We start from the raw sequence: 24205 nt of genomic DNA on the forward strand, positions 1-24205 counted from the left end.
CTCCCTTCCTCCCTACCCCCCGCCCCACCCCCCTGCGACTGAGCATGGATGGCCTTCCGTGAGCAGCCACTGACCTGGGCATGTTCTTGTAGCGCCACTTAACATACTACAATGTAAGGGTTTTTGCACCTCATATTAGTCTTTTATTTTTCTTTACTTCTCACAAATCACAAACTTCTTGAAAGGAGGGACAGTTTCACATTCCCACTGAATTCCCAACATGGAGCCCAGTGCGTTCCACACAGCAAGCACACAATACCTATTTGTTGAGAGGTGGGGAAAGACTCAGCTGTTTAAGATGCTGGGGAGAAATCTCAGTCAGGAGTAAAGACGGACAAGCCTTTTGTGCCCAGCAGAGAGATTTGCACACTGATATGTGAGAAATTGCCACCTGTTGACTTACTGAGTAAATGTGGGGGGAGGCGTGTGGCACGCAGCTATCCAGTCTCTGGATGATGGCAGCACTTCCATCTGGATGATGGTGCGCGTGTGTGAGTGCATGTGTGTGTGCACGCCTGCACGTTATCCAGGTGGATTTTCTCCATGAATAGGCTCAAGTTTCCATTTGCATTTATTGTGTAGATCCAGTCTACAGCAACATTATTTCAAAGAGTGATACCCACTTTCAAGAATTATGTTTTTCATTTTAGGATTCTGTTCTATAATTTCTGGCAAGTGATACTGGTTTTTCATGGATAATAATGATGTCTTTCCATCGTTAATAAATGTACTTACGAATGTAAATGAGATATTTTAACATAAAATATTAGATATAAATGATACACGGAAATGCTTAATACTTTAAGGAGGTAAGAAAATGACTGAAGTTTGGGAAATAAAACCTGGAGTATTTCTTTAGAAAACAAAAATAGCCAATGTTTTTTCTGATTGATTTTTGATTTTGGGAAGGAGGAAAATCAGCAGCAAAGAAAACAATATCCAATTTTTTTAGAATCTATTTTATTTATATTTATATATATTTTTTTTATTCACTTGATGTAATTTACATAACTTCTAATTTTACATATTCGACCCCTTTTACTCCATACCAATATCCAATTTTTTAATAAAAAGGCCTTTATAGACTACAATTCCTATCAGTGCTATAAAAATATTGTTACTTTGGAAAACTTAGAGAGATAGAGATACAGATAGACAGAGAAAGAGGGAGAGACATCCAGTTATATCTGTTATGAAGGCCCAGCTTTGTACCCATGATTTGTACAATTCTGTCCTATAAATCTTGAATTTCAAAGAAACTTTGGCCAGTCTTAATGACCAAATAGATAAAAAGCTCCAGATGTTGAACTCAGACTAGATAAACTGAAATGCCCTTTTGCTTGTCCGTTTGAACTGCTCAGAGTAAAAGAAAGTAATTTCTTGTTTTGATTACTTTCTGAGTGGTTCACCAGTCAATTCTTGGTTTTAATTGAATTCTTAAGCTTTGGTTAATTCACAAAGTAAAATTTGCATTTGGCCTTAGGGATGTCTGATCTATGGTATTATCAGTCTTAGGTGACAAACTCCTTGAATTGTCTTCATAGCACCATCTCCTAAGAAAGGTGGTACAGATGAGAGAGTGTCCCCATTCCCTGGCAGAGGGTAGCAGAGGGGAGCTAGTCCTACATCCTTGATTTAATTCTGAATGCCTGCATAAGGTATCCAGATCGTGTCTTTCTTCATATATGCCAAAGATATAGCCACATTCCTCAGAGCACAGTCCTTTTAATATGGGTGATTCTATACCTTCTTTATTTGGTTAAGACTTTTAAGACATGACATGTTTTAGAAATTATCATGATAATTATCAAGATAATTAAAATGAGTTATTTCCATTATGTAGTTGTATGTGTGATACCTTTCTAAGACCAATTTATCATTCTTTGGCACCCAATTACACTATAAAAAAAGGAAGAGAAGCTTCTAGTTAATTAAACAAACAAGCTCAGTGTGTAGTTTTTTATGGCATCCTTTTCTGACTGTGATTACAAAATTACAGGGCAAGAAAGTTCAAATCTAATCAGAGTAAGTCAAAAACTTTCCCAGGGAGTTCAGAGAAGGATGCTCATGTCTTCCGGTTAAATTATTTTTTAAAAAATTTATTTATTTTAGCACGTTGAATACATGTGTTTTAAATCATCACCACCATAAACGAGAGATTGAATCAGAATTAATATGGCTGGGCCAGTTCACAATTCAGACAACTACATATTGGAACAACTTTACAAGTACAGAACACAAATATTGAAAACCTACCGTGAAGTGATCTTGCGGGGTGCTACCTCTTAACGGAAACAAAATGTTTGAGGTCGTAGGCACGGGTCAGCCAGCGTGGTAAGGACACTGGATGAGAGAGAGAGAGCAATTATAAACTCATGCATGTGACTTTCTTTGCCATCCTGTGCTGTGTGGTATATTGTCAGAGCATGGTAAATATGCAGTTCCACGACATGTCCAAATGGTTTATGTGAAACCCATCCAGTTTCTAGGGCAGTTGGCTCTCCTCAATGAATCACAGTTTCCACATTGGTTTTGGACCCTCTGCAAGAACCACATAAATGTTTGTTTGCTTTGGGCAGGATTTTGCAAAATTTTTACTGGCTGGATTGGCAGCATCTACAGAGTGTTTAGATGCTGGCCAGGATTTCTTGGCCTATGATTATGGCACTATTTCAGTACTTCTTGGTAAGGCCCATTTCATCAAGATTCACCCTCACAGTACTGTTTTAATTCTTCTCTCAATCAACATGAAACAGTAATTGCTTGTTTGTAGCTTCAAATACATAGTTTTGCCTCATGGTTAAATGAACATCAGTCAAAGAGATAAACACTATAATTGTCTGCCAAAAGGATGCTTTAAACATCCAAATTGTTTTCCTAGGTATATCATATAAATGTGTTATCAAGTAAGTTTTCCTTTAATAGTTACATAAAATAAGGGTTGTGGCAATAGCTTGCTTTGCTACATCTAAAGCTACACATGATTTTATCTACATTGTCTTCGAATGATATTTTGTGCAATCTGTAGAAGACTTTTTGGACAGATTATTTGCTTATCTTATTTCTCTTTCAGATCTTTCTTAAAGTAACTATAATAAAAACGTACATTTCTATGGATTGGCTCGTAAAGACTGTTACCGAATTTGCTGAAGAAATTTTTGCATTTTGGAATTATTGCAAAATAGAAATTGTTGGTCTTTAGTATTGCGCTGCTACTTTCTTTATACAGTACATTATACAGTTTGTTCATTTATAAGTTTTAAGCAACAAAATTATTTCAAGTGATGCATATAACGTTTTGAATTATGTAGCTAAAACTCATGTTTAAAGGTATAACAGTATTACGGGTTCTACTGAATACCCAAACAAACTCAAATCATCATGATGGAATCATAATGGGATATCATAATGGAGTCAACAATTAGGTATTTGGCCCTTAGCATTCTGACTTGCACTGAGTTTTTTTTCCAAGTAGAAATTCTCTAGCTGGAAGGATCCTGCAAAATCATCTACTCTAAGACATCAGCTTTCTGTCGAGGTATACCAAGATCTAACTGGATTCAGCAAACTATTCAAGGTCAGCCAAGTTGGTAGGCAGAGAGTCAGAACCAAGACCCTGGCTCTGGTTAACAGGATTCATGGACTATTGGGTCAGCCAACCCCAGATTTCATTTCTTATTTTAACAAGTGACCTAGAATTACTTCATTTCTTCACCCATGAAATGGATATACATGGCCTCCCACACGGGGGCTGCGCAGATTGCTTTAATGACATGGTACACGGTAAGTGGCCAGTACGTTACCCAGAATGCTCTGCAAGTCTGACTTTCTTCTCTCCAAGGCTCTTTGTAGGATCACACTGAGGAACTGATGTCCTTGTCAGCTCTTCTTTCATTTCCCACCGGTTAGTCTTTGTAAGATAAGGTTTGCAGATATATTCGTAGGTTTCTCTAAGCACTGGAACTATAAGAATTCGATCTTCACCAAGCAATGTAAATCATTCTTTTACCATTTGTATTTACCTGAATTTATCTATTCCAAACTCTAAAATACAACCTCACAGTGATTTTCAAGAGCTTGTAAAGCTTAATTTTAGGTTTGGGAATGAAATTTATATTATCTGAAGTGATAACCTGCTCCTCACAGTCTGATTTAAAAGTCCTGAACTGTGTTATTTATTCTTTGGTTATAAGTTCAGGGATCACCAAGACTAAATAAATTAAATGTTTTCTAGGGGTCCTGGTTGCAGTTTTTGTTATTAAGTGAATAGAGATTTTTCAGATCAGTTAAAAGTAGTGTTTTTTTTTTCTTGTAAACAGTTGGCACAGTGGGCATGGGATATAGCAAGGCCCTGCTAGATATAGGCACCTTAGCATCCAAGAAAAATAAATCTTTATTAATTAATAGCCAAACTTTAAGGAGCACTGCCTATGTGCCAGGTACTCTGCTAGAGAAAACCAACTCTTCTAAGGATTAAATTTATGATTAAAATCCTATACCAAGTATAAGGCTAATCTAAGATTTAAAAAAATTAACATTCGATTCACAAACCAATGCTCATTTCTCTTTATAAGTTAAGTTTCTAAACCAACGTCCTTTGTGACTCCCTTTGCTAAGTGTAAGTTCATAATTCAATCTGAAATACTCTAGAATCAGAACTAAAAAGCCACTGTATAATTAGAATTAAAACGGCAATATTCATTTCTTTTCATTACTTTGGCTTATGAGCTTGTGAGCTATGAATTTGTTGCTCTTGTTCTAAAAAAAAATAGGTTTTCAAATACATTTGCTTGAGCTTGTAGTTGCTCAAATGTTGGCATAATAAAGTAGTTGGAATATGGTTCAGTCAGAAAGGGCTGAGGAAATTCCAGTCATTTATGGATTGAGTTATAAACATTCACATCCCAGAGAAGAAAATGTGACAATCTGAGTACATTTTTCAAAAAAAAAAAAATAAATAAAATAAAATTATGATCCGAGTCTATATTTGCTAGGTCCATGGTATAATAACAAAGTACCACAGAGTTTGTGGGTGGCCAAGAACAACAGAAATTAATCATTTCACAATTCTGGAGGCTAGAAATTGGAAATCGAGACGTGGACAAGATTGGTTCCTTTGAGGACTGTGAGGGAGAATCTGCTTCATGCCTCTTCCTTAACTTCTGGTGGTTTGCCGGCAATCTTTGACTTGCCTAGATCTGTGGCAACGTTACTCTGATCTCTGTCTTTATCTACACATGGTGTTTCCCCATGTCTCCAGATAGCCTTCCCTCTGTGTGTGCCCGTGCCTCTTCACATGGCGTTCTTTCATAACTAACCACATCTCCAGTGACCCTGTTCTCGAATTCAGTCTCTTTGGTGGGGTTTAGGATGTGAAGAAATCTTTTTTTTTTAAGGGACTCAGTTTGACCCATAACAAGGTCTAAAGAGCAAAAATGAAGTGGTGTGGCAAAATTAGCTGATGAATTTAGGTTAGATTGAGAAAACACTGAACAAGGAACATGCCCGTCTGCATAATTGGGACTGCAAGCATCTGGACAATTAGTTTGGGTGGTACAAGGCCAGAAAGAGAAAGGGAGTAAAGGGAAGGAAAGGAGGCAAGAAGAGGAAGGAGGAGAAAGAGGTTTAATTAGGGGAAGGAAAGGGAAGGGGGGCCTGGGGCTAGGAGAAAGATCACATTAACCAACACTCTCATTTGTCGGCTGGCTCAAATGTTCCTTTCAGTTCTAACTGAAAGCCTGGGCCGCGCTTGAGTACAGAGCTCTAATCTATTGAACTATCTTCCCAATTATAGCTAGTTTATGAATTTAATAATTACTCACATCTTATGTCCGCTCACTGAAGAGTAATGTGTCCTTAGAGTCCTTTTAAAATTAGATTGCTTCTGCGGTTTTAAAGCTACAGGAGCTTTTAATTTAGACCATTTATTTCCTCTTAAAGAGAACTAGTTTTTAATTCATATGTAGAACTCATGGCAGAAGTCACAGGTGCCTACTCCTGATGTGACTTAGCTCAGTAGGACATTCAGGGCGTAAGATAGCTGGGTGCTGGGATGCTATTGTTTCTACTGCCTCAAAAATTAGAAATGAAAAATTCCTATTCATTCATCCAGTACATCTTCTGCCAAAGCCAAATGACTGTTAGCACTTTGCTTTCTAGGACTTTGTATAGTTCATGTTTTAAAGTATCAAGATCATATAATTTCTGGAAAACTTGGTCTATCGATGTACTTTATGGCGATGTGGTTAAAGGACAGGTTCATTAAGACTCATCAAGAACCAATGTATGTGACTAGGAACCATATAAATTAATCCTTTTTTGTACTCTATTAATATTACTCTACTGCATTTTGTATCGAATTTTGTTTACCAAAGTTTTTTTTTTCCATATGTTTTCTCAGTTAGTTCTTGCTGCATCCTTATAAGATAGGCCAAGCAGTTGTTTTTAAGTCCCTTTCACAGATGAAAAAACTGATAGTTATAAGTGATGGAGCCAAAACTAGAAATCATCTCATCTCTCTCATCTATCTTTTTCCCATTTTCCTCATCGACTCAGCAGAGCATCAAGTGTCCCAGGTTTATTCCTGAATGCCCAATAGTTGAATATAAATGACATAGATTATATGAGAGAAAGTAATTAAAGTCACTGTATGTGAGGAAAAGGGATTGGTCTATGGTGTTGAAGAGAGGAAATCAGGAAAGAAATTCTAAAGTAGAAGAACTCCGTAAACACGTGACTGTGCTTTTGTGGAGAGACAAAAGGTGTATTCCAGTAACTCGTCCCTAAAGGATCAGACACTGAGGTCTGTTTTTAGCCACAAGCCTTCTTCCTTTCTATTTACCCCCTTCTCATTTTATTTGCTGTATATTTGTCACATTGCAGTATTTCCATGGTGATGAACTATGATATCGCAAACACTAACCCAATCTGTCTGTAGGAAGAGAATGACCAGGGAACAAAGAATTTCCTGGTTACACAAAAATAACTCATTAATCACCAGTACTGAGAGTTTAAAGGAAAATGAAAGAATACTATAAAAGGGAGTCTAATTACTACAACTAATTTAAACAAAAGGAAATACTGATCATTCAACTTATCAAAGCTCTTAAATGAAGTAAACAGGTCAGTTCTCAACTTCAATAAATTTAACAATTGATTTTCAGCACACTAAACATCATCTTTTCAACTTATTTGCATAATTTGAGAGATAATACATTCAGTGTTATTTTAAGTGGCTAAGAAGAATAAAAAATTTTAATGATGTTATAAGCCATATAAGAAAAAAAGTCAATCATCAACAACTACCACAGAATACTCCCAAAGACTCTGTCTCTTCTTAGAGGTTAACATGCAGCCACTGCTTCCTTTAATAGGGCAAGCATAATTCAGGCACTAGTTTATTTATTCACTCTGCAGTTAACTGCCTATGTTTGAATCTTTCAGAAGATTAATGTAGTTTTTTGCTACCCTGAGCAGATTATCGCATGTAAAAAAAAGTCACATGTTATTTACCTACATGTCAGGTGATGTGTGCTGCTTATTTCTTTTCTCTTTGAAGAATGGAATGGTGTTCCGAATGAAGCAAGCCTGTTGCTGTGGAAGGAGTAGGGCTGTCCAAACACATGCACCACCGAATTTCCAAAACAATGAGGAACCTCACATTTCATCAGTGCATCCATTCATATATTTATTCACTTATTCATTTAGTTGACAATTATTTACTCAATGCCTATCGTATGTCAGGCCCTGGGCTGACTCTTGAGACCTCAAATTTTATAAAAGCCAGCAAAGAAAGACCGTAATGAAAGTCCTTTGTTTAGTCCTCCAAAGACAGTCCAGTGTAAATGTGCCTGCACTCCACAAGCACAGGCACACTTACATACCAATGCACTGACATATTTAATCAACTAGAGATATGAACTTAGACTATGAGCCCATTTAGGAGGCAATAAGTGTTCCATAATGACATTTATGTAGAAGATAAATTCTAGCTAGGAATTTAGGATTTCATAGATAAGAAAAAAAATAACCAATATGGGGTTTCCAGCCATTTATGTTGTCAAGGAATAATATTAAACATATCTCAAACGAAACTACAATTTACTATCACTTTCATTTCTTTAACAAGCACATATGAAAACACCCTTTCCCCTCCAAAAAGGAAGGACTACTTCTCAGAATAAAGTTAGACATGGAAATTGAATATATTTAGCTGAATGAAAAATACCCTGTTGTCTTTTTTCTTAGTTCCTTTGATTAATTTGTCTCATTTCACCTTCTACATACTCCTCAGACACTGGCACCATTCTAGAACTACAATTTTGGGAACAATGGCAGAAAATGCAAGAGCTGCAGCCAAGAGGCCCATGTCTAAATTTAGTCTCGGGCACTTACTAATGTCAGATCTTGGACAAGTTGCTTTCCTGCTGCTCAGCTATAAAATGGGAATTCTAATGGAATTTGTAAGAACTCAATTACATATATCCCATATAAAAATTTTACAGTGCCTTCTAAGCAACAGTTATTGTTGTGGCAATATATCTAAAGCAGCTTTACATGATCCAAATGCCTGTGCTTTGCATTCTATGCCCATCCTATCAAAAACTGAAGAGTGAGAGTTTACTCTATTTCCAAGCTGACGAATTCATGTGTTGCCTTTTCATGGATGCTGGCAGAAGACACAAGACTCTTGGATAAGACACAAAGGACAGTTAATTACTCACTATAAGAGCAGTAGCCAGAGTATCAAGTTTGTGCCCATTCCTGAGCTCCAGCTCCCACAGAGTGATGCTAGGAAGGCCAGGAGACTCTCAAAACGCACTATGGGCTACGTTCAAAAGAGACCCATGGGCCTAGAGAACCATAATCCTATATAATGGGCAGTGAGCCTGCCTGACATTTGCCCTGGAGGGAAATATTATTACATTGGGCAATAATTAAGCTTGCTCTTTGCTAAAGAGGGTGACACTATCTCTGCCTTTCTAAGCTATTTCCTATATAAATATCTTTGAAAAGATAGTCCAGAAAAAAGGCAATCAGTGTTTCTGTCCCCAAAGGTCAATGGAGAGTGGTTTCCCAACACTCCCTACTTTTTAAAAAAATTCAAGTTTCTTTTAAGACTTTATTTTTTCGATCAATTTTAGATATGCAGCAAAATTGAGGGGAAGGTACACAGATTTCCCATATACCCCCGATCCCACACATGAATCGCCTCTTTCATTTATCAACAAACATCCCCCACCAAAGTGGTACATATGTTACAATTAGTGAACCTATACTAATAAATCATATTCACCCAAAGTCTATAGTTTACAAGACGGTGCCATCTATGGCTTTGAATAGATATAAAATGACATGTATTCATCATTATAGTATCATACCGAGTAATACTACCTGCTTTTAAAAACTGTACTCAGATGACTGTCCCTATTCTCCCCTGTACATATGGTCCAGCAATTATCCTTCTGGGTATGTATTCAAAGGAAATGAAATCACTATCTTGAAGAGATATTTGAAACTCTTGAAGAGGTATTTGAAGCTCTTGAAGAGATATTTGAAGCTCTGTGTTTATTGCAGCAATAGCTAAGACATCAACCTAACTGTCTATCAGCAGATGAGTAAAGAAAATTTTATATATATATATGTATAATAGATATACATATATATATATATGCTATGATATATGAATATCATTTAGTTGTTAAAAGAAGGAAATCCTGCCGTTTATGAAAATGTGGATAATATTTGAGGGCATTATGCTAAGTAAAACAAGTCAAAGAAAGGCAAATATTGGGTCATCTCACTTATATGTGGAATCTGAAAAAGCCAAACTCATAGAAACGATTGGTGGTTGTCAGAGACTAGAGGATGGAGGAAATGGGGAGATGTTGGTCAAAGAGAATAAACTTCCTGATATAAGGTGAAAAAATTCTGGGAATCTAATGTACAGCATGGTGATTATGATTAACAATACTGTATTGAATATTCGAAGGTTGATAAAAGAGTAGATCTTACATGTTTTCACCCCCCAAAAATCAACAACAAAACAAAACTAAACAAAACAAAAAAACCAATAATTCTGTAGAGTGATGGACATGTTAACTGACCTTGTGCTAATCATTATGTAATACATTTACACATATATCAAGTCATCACGTTGTACATCTTAAACTTACTCTATATTATATGTCATTATATCGCAATAAAGCTGAGGGGGAAAAAAGGAAAAAAGAAAATTAACTAATCTCTCCCTATTTCTCATCTTCCCCTAGTCACTATTGTACTCTCTTCTTCACAACCCATTTCTCAAGAGGTTTTAATGCGCAGTTCCCATTTAATCCATTTGCTCTTTATTTATTATGAAATAGAGTATAAACACAGAAGAAGTATAAAAATCATATGTGTATGGTTTAATAAGTACTTGTGTAACCTCCACCCTGGTCTAGAGACAGAACAATATCGATAACCGTATGGCCCAGTAATTTTAGTCTTAGGTATGTAACCTAGGGTACATGACTTTATGTGTATATTTTATGTAACTGAGGGTACATAAACTAGGACACATATACAGGAATGTTTATAGTAACATTATTCAATCTTGTGGAAGTGAAATAACCATCTGCAGAACCGGTATATACTTGTTATAATCTTTCCCTTATTATGCTTTTATAATCCTTCCCACCAAAACTTACTCCTTGTATTATAGACATCCACTAATCCACTATCCAGCTTACATGATAATGTTGTTACTAGTCTCTAAATTTTACCAATATACTTTAGTTTTTCCTTGTTTTTGAATTTTATGAAAATAGAGTCATAATTTGTATTCCTTTGTGTCTGCTTCTTTCATTTAACATAATGTGTTTGAGATTTATCTATGTTCTTGGGCATAGCTGAAATTTACTGATGTAGTTTATTCCTTTTCATTCCGTATAGTATTTTATCGTATGTGTGTTCTACAATTTATTTACTATTCTTTTGTGGATGATTGCTTCCATTTCTCTAGTATTAAGCGATGCTGCTATAAACATTCTTATAAATGTGTCCTACTGTATATACTCTAAGTTATATATCTAGAAGCAGAATTGATGAATTACAGGGTCTGTGCATCTTTAATGATAATAGATCATTGCCAGTTGTTTTCCAAATCTTCACTTCTACCGGCAAAGTATTAGGGTTTTTGTTCTACCACATTTTATTTTATTAAAAAGTAAACACAATAATATTTACTATATGTCAGGCAATATTCTCAGCACATTGATTTAAACTTTATAGTTAAGATGAAGTAGTATCGCTATTCCCACTTCCAGGTAATGAAATTGAGGCACAGAGAGGTGAAGGTGGCAGAGTTCAGCTTAAGAGATTAGATTCTTAACCATCCTTCTATGTGCCTCTCTTTTCTATTCTTACATTTATTTTCATACTCAAAAATTTTTGCCAACCTTGTGCATCTGTAATAGTAACTTTAATTGTAATTTTAATTTGCATTTTCTTCAATGTAAATGAGACCGAGCAGTCTTACACATCTTTATTAAGCATTTAGATATTCTCTTGAGGATCTCAGGTATGTCTCTCTTGTCAAAGTTTATATCGAATAGTTCACTTTCATTAATTTGTACAAGTTCTTTCCATAGTCATTTATATATATATATGTATATATTTGTCGTAAATGTTTTTTCTACTCAGAGTAGAAATTTTCTTAATTGGTATCTCTTAATGAATAAAAGTTATTAAATTTAATATAGTTAAGTATAAATAATTTCCTCTTATGCTTTTTGTGTCCTATATTAGAAATTATACCCACCAACGGATACACACACACACACACACACACACACATATACCCATATGTGTGAGCACATATATATATATACATCATTGCCCATAATATTGATATATACACATATATCATTGCTCATATTATTCTCTATATATTTTAATTTTTGTTGAGATCTCTAATATATTACAAATTCATATTATATATGGTGTTGTTATAGCTAATTTTATGTATCAGCTTGGCTAGGCTATGGTATACTAGTCTAGATGTTGCTGCAAAGGTGTTTATTACATGCGATTAACATTTATAGTCAGTTGACTTTAAGTAAAGAATATTATCCTCAATAACGTAGATTGGCCTCATTTAATCAGTTGAGGGCCTTAAGAAAAAAACCGAGCTTACTCAGAAAAGAAGGAATTTTGCCTCAAGTCTGTAACATGGAAATCCTTTCTAAGTTTCAGCCTTTAGCATGTCCTATGGATTTCAGACTCAAGACAACAGCTATGATCTAAGTGTCCAGACTTCTGACCTGCTGTACAGATTTCAGATTTACCAGGCCCCACAATCACATGAGCCAATTCCTTAAAATAAGTCTCTATCTACATATATTTTATTGGTTCTGTTTACCCGAAAAAAACCCTTACTGGGATGGATTTTGATACCCAGAAGGGTCCTAGAGGAACAGAATCTTAGGAGTGAGTTTTTTTAGTTGGCGCTACCATTTCTGGGCTTGGTTCTCTAATATGATTAGATTTAAAGGCACAAATGACTCTATTGTCATTGGTAAAGAGGGCACTGATAGTTCATGGCATGATGTGGCAGTAGAGATGTACAAACTATCATCCCTGGATTGGCTGGGTGCTCGCAGGTGTACTCAACAAAGTGGGGAAACAAAAGGCAGAGCTCCAGCGCTCAGACATTCCCAGCTCAAGCGCCGCCTAAATGACCTGAAATTTCAAAGTCTGTCCTAAAAGGAAGCCTTATCTCCTGCAGCTGAAGAGCTTATATTTCTGAATACCAAACCCAGTCTCATTTTGTGAGTGGCTGAATTACAACGTACCTTGAATTTCCAAGCTCACAGGATGTCTGCTATTAAAGTGGGGATGTTGATTATGAAGAAATGGGATCCTGAAAATTGGAAATGGGAACATATGGGCGATTCCTGATGAAACTGGGGACATTGAACTCTTAAATTTCGACGCGTCTTCTTTACCAATGGAAGCAACCGCTCTGTCTCCATCTGAGGAGGTTAACTGTGCTTTTCCTGAGGAACCTGTAATGGCCTCTCCTGAAGTAGTTGCCTTGCAAGACATTGTTGATTCTCTTCAGGAACCCCCTTCCACCACCTGTCTTTGCTTCTCGACCTATAAGTAGATGCAAGTCCCAGCAGATTTCTGCCCTCTTGCTCCACAAATTTATCAAAATCATAGCTCAGTTTTATAGTTCATTTTATTTTGGACAGATAAAGGGCTTCTGAGCCAAAGCAGGCTTTGAATGCCTTGTTTATCTAGCTCACTGGGTTGTTTTCTAACGTTTCGAGCTAATAATTCCTTACTATATTGTAAATTCTTCAATATTGAGAAAGTATTTTATCCAGTAATCTTGTTTGTTGGTTTTTAGAGTGGTGTGTGTTCGTGTGTGTGTTTGTGTGTACGTGTGTGTGTGTGTATAAATAGTCTAGCCTGCCATGACTAAACAATGGAAATATTTTTTAAAAAGATTATTGTTAAAATATAGCTAACATACAATATTATATTAGTTTCTGGTGTATGGCATTGTTATTCAATATTTATATACCTGAAGAAGTGATCACTATGCTAAACCCAGCAACCATCTGACACTGTACGATGTTATCTCAATAATATTGACTATATTTCCTATGCTGTACGTTACATACTCATGACTTATTTGTTTTATACCTGGGAATTTGAACCTCTTAGTCCTCTTCACCTTTCCTCTCTTTAAAAATTTTTCAATTACAGTATGCATTCAATATTATTTTATATTATTTTCAGGTGTACAGCACAGTGGTTAGACATTTACATAATTTATGAATGATCCCTCTGATTAGTCTAGTACCCACCTGGCACCATACATAGTTATTACCATATTATTAATGACGTTGCCTATACTGTACTTTACATCCCTGTGACTGTTTTGTAACTATCCAGTTGTGCTTCTTAATCTCTCCACCTTTTTATCACCCCGCCTCCAACCCCCCTCCCATCTAACAACCATCAGGTTGTTCCCTGCATCTATGAGTCTGTTTCTATTTTGTTTGCTTATTTAGAAAAATCTTCTTTTAAGCACGTTAAATTTGGTTTTAGAGAAAGATGAAAACTCATGCAGCAATGAGAGTTGGCAATTATATGCTCCTAAACTGTCATTCTATATTATAAACTAATGGTACACTTCTGGTTATTTTCCTTTAAGATGACTTTCTTGAGGGGGAGGAGTGGAGTGGGTGAGTGCATTTTTAATGATAATCATAGTAAAAAGGGTGAGTCTGAAAAATCCAAGATAAGACTAGAAATAAAATAAGATCAACCATTTTTAATAGTCCTAGTATGGCACTGAATTCATAAATAAGAGTGTACATGTGTAAATAGCTCTTTAGAACCAGAATCCGTCGTCTACTTTATCTAATACTGAATACATAGGTTTGAAATCCAAGTGCTTAGTGAGTTTTGCCACGCCGATGGAAGGGTTAAAGCCAGGATCTCAGAGTAGGAAAAGGGTCTGCCTCAAATGATGGTTGCATGGAAATCTGTATCATTTAATCCTTTTTCTGCAGGCTGGGTAATTTAATTTAGAATATAATCATTTCCTATATAGATATTATTACCTGTAACTATCAGAAATGAGTATTTAGTTATATGTAGAACATGTCTGACCCTTATGGTTTTGTTCTTGATTAATTTCTACATGGAAAAGAGGATTTGACAAACGGCTACAAAAGAGGTAATACAATAATTAGAGTCAAAATTTATAATTCAGGGGAAAAGGTTGAGGACGGCAGGGGTTATTTGGAGGAAGAGGTGACTGAGGGAAAGACAACTTCATTTTGAGGTTTTAGCAGTGGATTGTTTCTTCTTCTAATGCAGTAGTTCTCCAACTTGGTCTCACATTATAACTACCAGGAAAACTTTAAAAATATACTGATGCCTTGGTCTCGTCCTCAGGGTTTCCAGCATAGTTGGTCTGGGTAACAACTTGGGCATCAGGAATTTTTTTTTTTTTTTAAAAAAAACCTTTCCATGTGGTTCTATGGCGAAGAGAATTATTCATTGTAAATTATTTTGGGAAGCAAATTCCTATTGCGCAATGGCTGAATTTGTTAAATTTAAGTTGGCACTCAGATATACCAGAATGTAGATAATACTAGAAGATCTGATTTCTGTATTTCCAAAAAGAACAAAATTATAGTGCTTCAACTGTGGCTAGAGGAACTTTGAGAAAAAAGAAAATACTTCCTTTAGTTTGGTATGCAAAATTCTGGAATGGCTATCAAAACATGTTGTGAAATCTTGTTATGTGTTCACATTAATTTGAGGCAGTTTTGCCTCAGGCTCTAAACTCAGAGAGAGCTGGGCTTGAATTCGTATTTCTGGACTAAGTAGGTGCACAACCCTTGGCAAAATTTAACTCTCCATGCCTTAGTTTTATCATTCATTCAATCACAAGACTAATATTTATTAAATAATACCAGACAGGTATCGCACAAAGTACTGGAGATACATCAGTGAACAAAACAAACTGTGCCAAATGAAATGACCTACCTACCTTATCAGGCTATTTGCAAAGATTACATGAAAAGTATATGTAAAGTGGTTTGTAGAGTACCTGGTAATAAAAATAATAATAATAATATTATTATTAGATTAACTCTAATCTAATGCTACTTATCCCTTTGAGACAATATTTTACATAGTATTATTCTTACTATGTAAAATATTGTCTCAAAGGGATAAGTAGCATTAGATTAGAGTTAAAATCAGTGTGAATTTTTATTAATGATCTTTAACAATGGTTATGTTTTGCTACCCTCTGTGTTGCAAGTAGATCCTAAAGCCAAAAACAAAGTAAAGGCACACACTCTCTAAAACAATCAACCACCATCACCACCAGCACCACCACCACCACCAACAAAGCCTCAGCGCATATTTGTTCTTGGACACTGAACAATCAAAATGCCTCAGAACCACACTTTGGAAACCATCCATAGTATTTTCAACACAGGATGTAACGAATCACTGCTCTGTCGATCTCCTTTCATTCCTTAGAAAATAAGATATTACTGATAAAGAGAAAGAAAATCTATTTGTGTGGTACATCCCCAGAGCATTAGCACAGAGATGTGGAATTGGATAGCTGATTTAGGAACAGTTTGTCTACCTCATTAAAATGTAGAGAACTCTCCTTTAAAAAAGGATGTTCTTGGCATAGAGTAAAAAATGAAAGCAGAAAAATGTTCAGGAATGTTTATGTCTCTCCTTAGGATACAGACAGCGTACCTACAACTGGATGGAACTTTGGAGTAGAAATCTGTTATGTAAAGCCAAAAAGTACCTAAGGAGATTGGCATTAGCCACAGTCACTGGGAACCCGGGGAATGTAAACTATTTACAGATAGAAAATGTATCACATAGTTGAATATTTAAATACCACGTGAAATTTGTTCTAGAGCTCCTGGTAGAGGGAAAACATTTTTCTTTAGAATTTTCCAGCACCTGACATACAGTAAACTTCTGACAGTGTTATCTTCCTGTCCTCCCTCCCTTCACAGTCTTTCCATACTCTCTTCTGTGCAGTAAAAGATCCCAGCAATGATGGGGGTAAATGAATCCCACACTACGCTTAGACTCAATGTCAAGGGCTCCTGTGCAGGAAGGTTGTGCAGTGAAAAGAGCCAGTAGATATCATACTAACACTCTGTTTCTGAAATCGGTCCTTTAGTCCCTCTGTTTTGGTTGTTAAAGTGTTGAAAATCCTCCGTCTGGACACTTTTAGGCCCATGTTTTACCTCGCGGAGGGAGATGTGATCTGAGTTTCTAACCCGTGTTGATCCGGGTGATAAAGTCGATCTCCGTTAGGAAGTCATAACTCTCCTTTAAAAGTCTGTTTTAAAACTGTTTATGTTACTCAGTGGTAGAAGTTAATTTTTGCAAAGACCGTTTACATAAGGGACAAGTTTTGCTAAGTTCAGTACTGGAATGGAATTTAAAAAATAATAATAATGAAGGAGGGGAGACTGACATACTAATTGAGTAAAATTAAATTCAAACCAGTTTTCTCTAATACTGTACTATAGTATTCATTATTAGCCATCTATATACATATAGCATTATTTTAAATACTATAGAATAGTGCTTAAAAATGAGAAACAAACAACTGACCATACTTTGCTAAAATGGAATTACCCAAACATTGTTGAGATGAGGCCAGATTTAGACAGTTTGGGAGCCGCATAGCCCTCTGTCTTCCCACGCTCACTGGCTTTGAACTTTATTGCTTTGTTCTCCCAGAGGCCTCCCTCTAAGTGTTTCTCCTTCATGAAATGTCATCCTCACTCTCTTCTTCAACAAGTCAGTATCTCTTTTCTTCCTATTTATCACACTTGACATCCTGACCCCTTAATCAATTATTCTTTTTTCTGTTTGTACAAACAAATGACAATAGAACCAAAAAAAAAAAAAAAAAGAAAGAAAAAAAAGAAAAGAAAATCCAAAGGATATTAAATTAAAAGATGTTGACTTTTCCCCTCATTTTTCAATTTCCTTAAAAGTTAATGAGATAAACTTATAAGGGCATAATGTGGCTTTACCATTATGTACTTACTCAAGCAATAAGAATTTATTTAAAACCTACTTTTGTGTAAGGCATTAAAATACATGCTGAATTTAAACTCTGGGAATTTCATTATTATTTGGATTATAATATCATGTCACTAAGAAATAGGATTTTAGTGAGAAAAGCAGAACTGTGACAGAAAGTAACACACACACAGACTTTCTATGTTCTATTTTCTTCAAACGACATGTAAGTAAATGGAAACATTTTGACCCTAATGGGCTATCAATAAAAATCTGTGCCTCTTCATGACTTACTGATACTGTAAGTGGAAAAATGAATTGTTTGGGGCTTGAGCCTTCTCCCTTCATTTCTCTTAACACTCACTGTGCCACCAAACCCAACCGACCCTCCTTGACAGTAGCACAGCAGTGAGAGGGAATGAAAAAAAGTGGAAATATTGGAATTGATACAATTAAAAGTGATACGAAAAATGTACCAATTCATGTTAAGCGACTGATTGTCTTCTTGCCCCATTGGACTTCCAGCTAAAACTTTGAGAACTATATCCAGATGCAGTTGCAAGAGCTAATAATGTTCAATACGTGTTTGGTGATTCAGAAAGACTTGCAGAGATTCCATTCTCAGAAATGTGAAGAGCATAGGTGATTTTCAGGAAGATGGCACTTTCAGCAAATATTTGGCAGGAAAACACATTAAGAGCAGCACAATAACGATCTAACATTGTTAGTTTCTATCGTGCCTATCGCTGCTCTCATCTCAGAATATCTACGAACATGTAAATTCAGATTGCATTGTCATAAATCTAAGAATATCTATGAACATGTAAATTCAGATTGCATTGTCATAAATCTTCAGAGTACGAGTTGGTCTTCCACAGAGCCCTCAAATTTAGCACACTGATGACAAAGCATCATCCCACCATTTTTTTTTACTTCACTGTTTGGTCCACATCGAAAGCACAGAGAATCCGTCAACAGTCTGTTCAGATTTGTTCAAGAAGAGGCGCCTCATTTTATATTGACTTCACTCAGTGTTGTGTAGTTATTAGAGATTAGGCACCAAAGACTTGAATTCTAGTCTATTACCTTTGAAATGGAACTTAAAATTCATTTAGGAAACACTTTAATTTTACGGCAGACAAAAGAAGGCATAAGAGGAGAGGTGACCTACCCAAGCGTACGCACCTGGGTAGCCTCTGAGGAAACGCTCTCAGCCCCCCTCCACTGCTTTTCACCCCACCAAGGAGCTTCTCTTCCGGCATTCCACCTGTCACAGAAGTGAAGACTCAGTTTCTCCATCTATGAAATGGCAATGATTAAGATAGGGACTTTGCAACATTGTCGTAAATAAAGAATTGTTTTGAATGTCCATTGAGTATTCACTACAGCAGGTGCCCCTTAGCAGGGAGTGTAGTCCAAGACCCCCAGTGGATGTGTGAAACCATTGATTGTACTGAACCTTATGTATACTGTGTTTTTTCCTATATACACGTATCTATGATAGTTTAATTTATAAATAAGGCACAGTAAGAGATTAACAGTAACTAATAAAATAAAACAGCTATAACAATATACTGTAATAAAAGTTATGTGAATACGACAGTATTAAGTAAAATAAGGGTGACTTGAACATGAGCACTGCAATACTGAGACAGTCGATCTGATAACCCAGATGGCTACTAAGTGACTGACGGTCGGGGAGCGTGTGCAGAGAGAATGTGCTTGACAAAGGGATGATTCACATCTCCGGTGGGATAGAACGAGATGGTGTGAGATTTTATCACGCTACTCAGAACTGTACAGTTTAAACGTTGCGAATTGTTTATTTATGGAAGTTTCCATTTAACGTTTTTGCATTACAGGTGACCACAGGTTAACTGCAACTACAGGTAAGGGAGGTGCTTACCTGCAGTGTATTCATTCCGTCATCCTGGAGAAAGGCTCGGCTGCGTTCAGTGCAGCCGCAGAGGAGAGCCTGTATCACAGCAGGCGTTTGGGAGCTTCTCCCATGTTCCTGTTGTGAACGGTTTTTGCTAATGAATCTGATTAATCGGAATAGAATTGAGTTTATTTTACACTACACGTTAGTGGATTGTCATGTTTTTCAGGTCTTTCTCCTACTTAAAATTTTTAAAAGATGTAATCCGAGTGTGACTACGGTTTGTCGCCGGGTACACTGACGCTGACATGGTATTGGTGGCTTCTCTAATGCTATCGGTTTGATCTTTGGCAGCATAAGGAGGGTGGCAGGTTGGAGCTCTGGCCTGTGGACACAGTTTCTGGGTTTTTGTCCTGGTTACTGCAATGTCATCTTGGCCACATGATTTAACTGCTCTAATACTCAGTTTCTCTTTACGTAAAATGAGAACACAGATAGATGAATTTTAAATTCCTTTCTAAATCGAAGATACAGACAAATCTCAGCCATGATAAGCATAAATAAATGTTTGTGGAATAGTGGGGCATTTCACATGAAAATAGATTGTCTAACACATTTTTTTCCCTTAAATTAAAGCTACTAAAAATCAAAGCAAAGGAGCAGAAAGCCTTAAATCAGTGGCAGTGAGCCTTCTCTGACATTAATATGTACTTGCTAGAATATTACAGTAGCTATAGAATGAAAACAACTCAAAATTGACTCAGTACATTCAGAGACACAAGAATAAAATCTATTAATATCTCAACAGAATTTAATCGAATACTATGGGTAATAAAAGTGAGGTCCACGGGTGAATGCTGAGAACACTTACGGATGATTCTGAATTGCAGTATTTGACTTGCTATGAGAATGAAGAACTGAGTTCCTGCTGTGTATGTGCAAAATTGATTAAAAACTCTATATTTTCATATTTCCATAGACATGGAAGTGCAAATGTATCGGTGTATTTTTTTTTCTCCCAGACTACCGTAGGCTTACCTCAGAGATATCGTGGGTTTGGTTCCAGACAATCACAATAAAGTGAATGTCACAATAAAGCAAGTCACAAGAATCTTTTGGTTCCTCAGTCGTATATAAAAACTGTTTACAATATACTGTAGTCTATTAAGTGTGTAATAAATAGCATTATGTGTAAAAATGTACTTACCTTAATTAAAACATACTTTATTGCTAGGAAACGCTAACCATCATTTGATCTTGTTGGAAAAATGGCTCTGATAGACTTTCTTAACAGAGGGTTGCCACAAACCAGTGTGTGTGTGTGTGTGTGTGTGTGTGTGTGCGCGCGCGCGCGTGTGTATGTGTGTGAAACACAGTACCTGAGAAGTGCAATAAAGTGAGGTGTGCCTATATCTGAGGCAGCCTGGACGAAGACAGAATCAGCTCCTATTTAGCACTTGGCCCCCCAGGGGCCCCTCCCTACCAGAGAGTGTGATTGTGACCCTGTTGATTGGACACTTCGCCTCCATCTAGCTCTGTGATATGTAGCTCATAGAAGGCAGCAGGGAGATGGAAAAGCATGTTTGGTGTCAGACAGACCTGAGGTTTTGAATTCTGGTGCTAGCTACTTACTAGTCGGATGAACTTGAGAGAAGTCGCTTAACCTATCTGTTTCTTCACTTTTGACATGAGCTTAATAAATGGTAACTGTTATATTGTCCTGTCTTATCTTTTTGGCTTAAGTTTTCCAATTTGGGCTTCTATTCTAGTTAATAGCAGATTTTTATGCTTCCAGATTTTGTTTGTGGAGTAGATATCCTTGCCTTCTACATGAATGATGTCCCCTATTCCTTTAATGTAGCCTTCTACCCAGTTCCATTTCTTATTTCTTGACACCTAAGTGTGTACCCATGCACATATTATGGTCAAGCAAGAAAGAACAAGCCTTTAAATGAATGACAGATATTTCCAAATAAAATATGAGTAGTATAAAATCAATGATATTTTCACTAATAAAATCCAAATATTCATATGAAGCAAAAAAAGAACTCTATTTACTTCTTAAATATAACCACGTATGTCTAGTATAAGTCTTAATCTTGCAGCCACCTCCATCTCTAAACTTCTGAGAAGAATCACACTTCTTAATATTTTTATCTAACATTCAGATAGGCAAGTTCTTGATTATGTTCATAGGTCATTAAATGTTTATCTTAGCTTCTTCTTCATCCTTTTATGTTGTTTTCTTTTGCCCTTTGTGGGAGCTTTAGAGAAATCACCCTGTATTGGGACATTACTCACATGTATGATGTTTTTCCTTCTTATGGGATCATTGAAGAATATAATAATAGCTTATGATTAGTATTCTTAAACAAGATGGACTAAATCCACCGAATGTTTTTCTAAAAGATAGACTGTTTATATTGAGAAAAAATGAGCAGATCTACTAATTCCTTGGCTGATGACTCTGTTGTTTAATAAACCCACATGCTTGCTCTGAAAAGAAGTTGAGAAATTTCCACTTTTGTATGCCAAATAAAACAATGAAATTAAAATTGGATTTCTCTGTAGATCCATATATTCTGCCTAAAGGAGAGTAACGAAAAGCATGAGTGTACTTTCTCGAGTTTCTAGAGCTAGCCTCTACCACAGAATCTGGGCTGTAAGGTAAGGCACCTTCTCTCTCACTAAGGGAGCAAAATCTACAAGATTCGCATCTTAGGAAAAGGGTCGAAGAACAGGTGAGGACCGTGGAAGCTGGTGAGGACTTTAACTGATTTGTGTGTCTTGGTGTCCTGAAATGTCAATCGGAGCGCCATAAGAAGGAATACAAGCAGGGTCCTGCTCTGAGATAGAGTCCAAACTATTGTAGACCTTGAAAAATGCACATTTGACATGATTATACTGAAATCCAGGGACATGTTAGATAGCAAACATTTTGTCTTTAGATTTGTGTTCACGGCTGTGCCTAAAATAGCTTCGTTTACAGAGCACGAACTCACATATCTATTTGAAAAAAGATCTTTCTTTAAAGTTCTTCTACCCAGAGTATGTTGATTGGACACTTCGCCTCCATCTAGCTCTGTGATATGTTTTGAAAAGAAATACCCGTCATAGAATGCCAAGAAATCAGTATTTACAACAATCCCCCTTTGCCGTTTTCCCCACCTCCTTGATTCTGGTATATATACCTACTGAAAATCTCACTTGCCAAGATGAATAATCTTTTAAAACCTGGAGTTGCAAAATACTATCACGAAAGACCTATTACCATCTCTCTAAAATTCCACTCTCCATGGAATTAACGGAGCAATATATTTTGCCCAAACAGTTTGTTATGCATTTACGGTAGTGACTGCTGGGTTTCCATTCTCAGTTGGGCAATCAGCATTTCTTCAGCGACTCTTTATCTTGTGTTTAGTTAGCTCACAACTATGTCGAACTTGACTACTCCGTCCACAGCGAAGTGCCACACTCTCCTTCAGCTACATTTTCACCTGCCATACTGCAGGGAGAAATGGGAAAGGCGCGAGCCTCATCTTCCTGGACTCTCCTGCCTTCCTTCCTCCTGCTCACTTCTGAACCGTTGCTCTGTGGTCCCACCGTCCCCTCTCTGTCGAATCTGCACGGTGAAAAGTCATCGATTCTTTTTTTACTGCGCAAAGACTTTGATTTCTGAAGTACACTATTCAGTTTATGAAGAGTAAACTCTATTTGCATCTGAAAATGCCTTTCTATTCCTTACTATTGATGGCTGGTTTACCTAAAAGTAGAATTCTAGGTTGACAGATATTATTTTATTACTTTGAAGTTATTATTTCCTTCTGGTTCTTATTATTGCTGAAGAGAAGTTTGCTAATAATCAAATTGTTGTTCTTTTCATGGTCGTCTTTTTTCTTTGGTTGCTTTTAGTTCTTGGTATTTGATGTTCTGCAATTTCATCATGCCGTTATTGCGGATTTGTTTCTCTTTATCCTTTATACACTTTTTGCATTTCTTCAAGTGTTTTTCTTTTATTCTGGAAAGTCCTTGCTACAAACTGAATGTTTACATGCCCCCACCCCCACCCTGAGTTCCTATGTTGAAACCTAATGTCCAATGTGAGGGTATTTGGAGGTGGTGCGTTTGGGAGGCAGTTAGTTCATGAGGGTGGAGCCCTCCTGATGATATTAGTGTCCTCGTGAAAGAAACCTCAGAGAGCTCTCTTGCCCCTGCCCCTTCTGCCATGCAAGGACACAGCAAGAATGCTGTAATCCAGACGAGTGCCCTCCCCTCACCGTGCTGGCACCCTGACCTTGGACTTCCAGCCTCCGGAATTTTGCGAAATAAGTTTCTCTTGCTTATAAGCCATCTGATTTGTGGTATCTTGTTATAACAGCCTGAGTGGACTAGGTACCTGATTTAAGTGTACATTTCTATGAGCTTTGCAATTTTATATTGCTCTGTAGTGTCCACCACAACCAAGATGCACATTTCATCACCAGAAAGTTCCTTTATACTCATCTCCGTCAATTCTCTCCAACCCTTGACCACAGGCAACCACTGATTTGCTTATATACATTAAATATATGGCATATACATTATGCCTCTTTTCTGGAGTTTTATGAGACTTCTCATAAATTTCAAAATTCAACGACTTTGGGGCAATGGACATGATCTAAAATAGGATTGCAGTAACAGTTACACAGTCACACATTTATCAAAAATTATTGATCTGTGTCCTTCCAATGGATTAAT

This window comes from Pteropus alecto, unplaced genomic scaffold (assembly GCF_000325575.1).
Source record: "Pteropus alecto unplaced genomic scaffold, ASM32557v1 scaffold50, whole genome shotgun sequence".
Classification (NCBI taxonomy): Eukaryota; Metazoa; Chordata; class Mammalia; order Chiroptera; family Pteropodidae; genus Pteropus; species Pteropus alecto.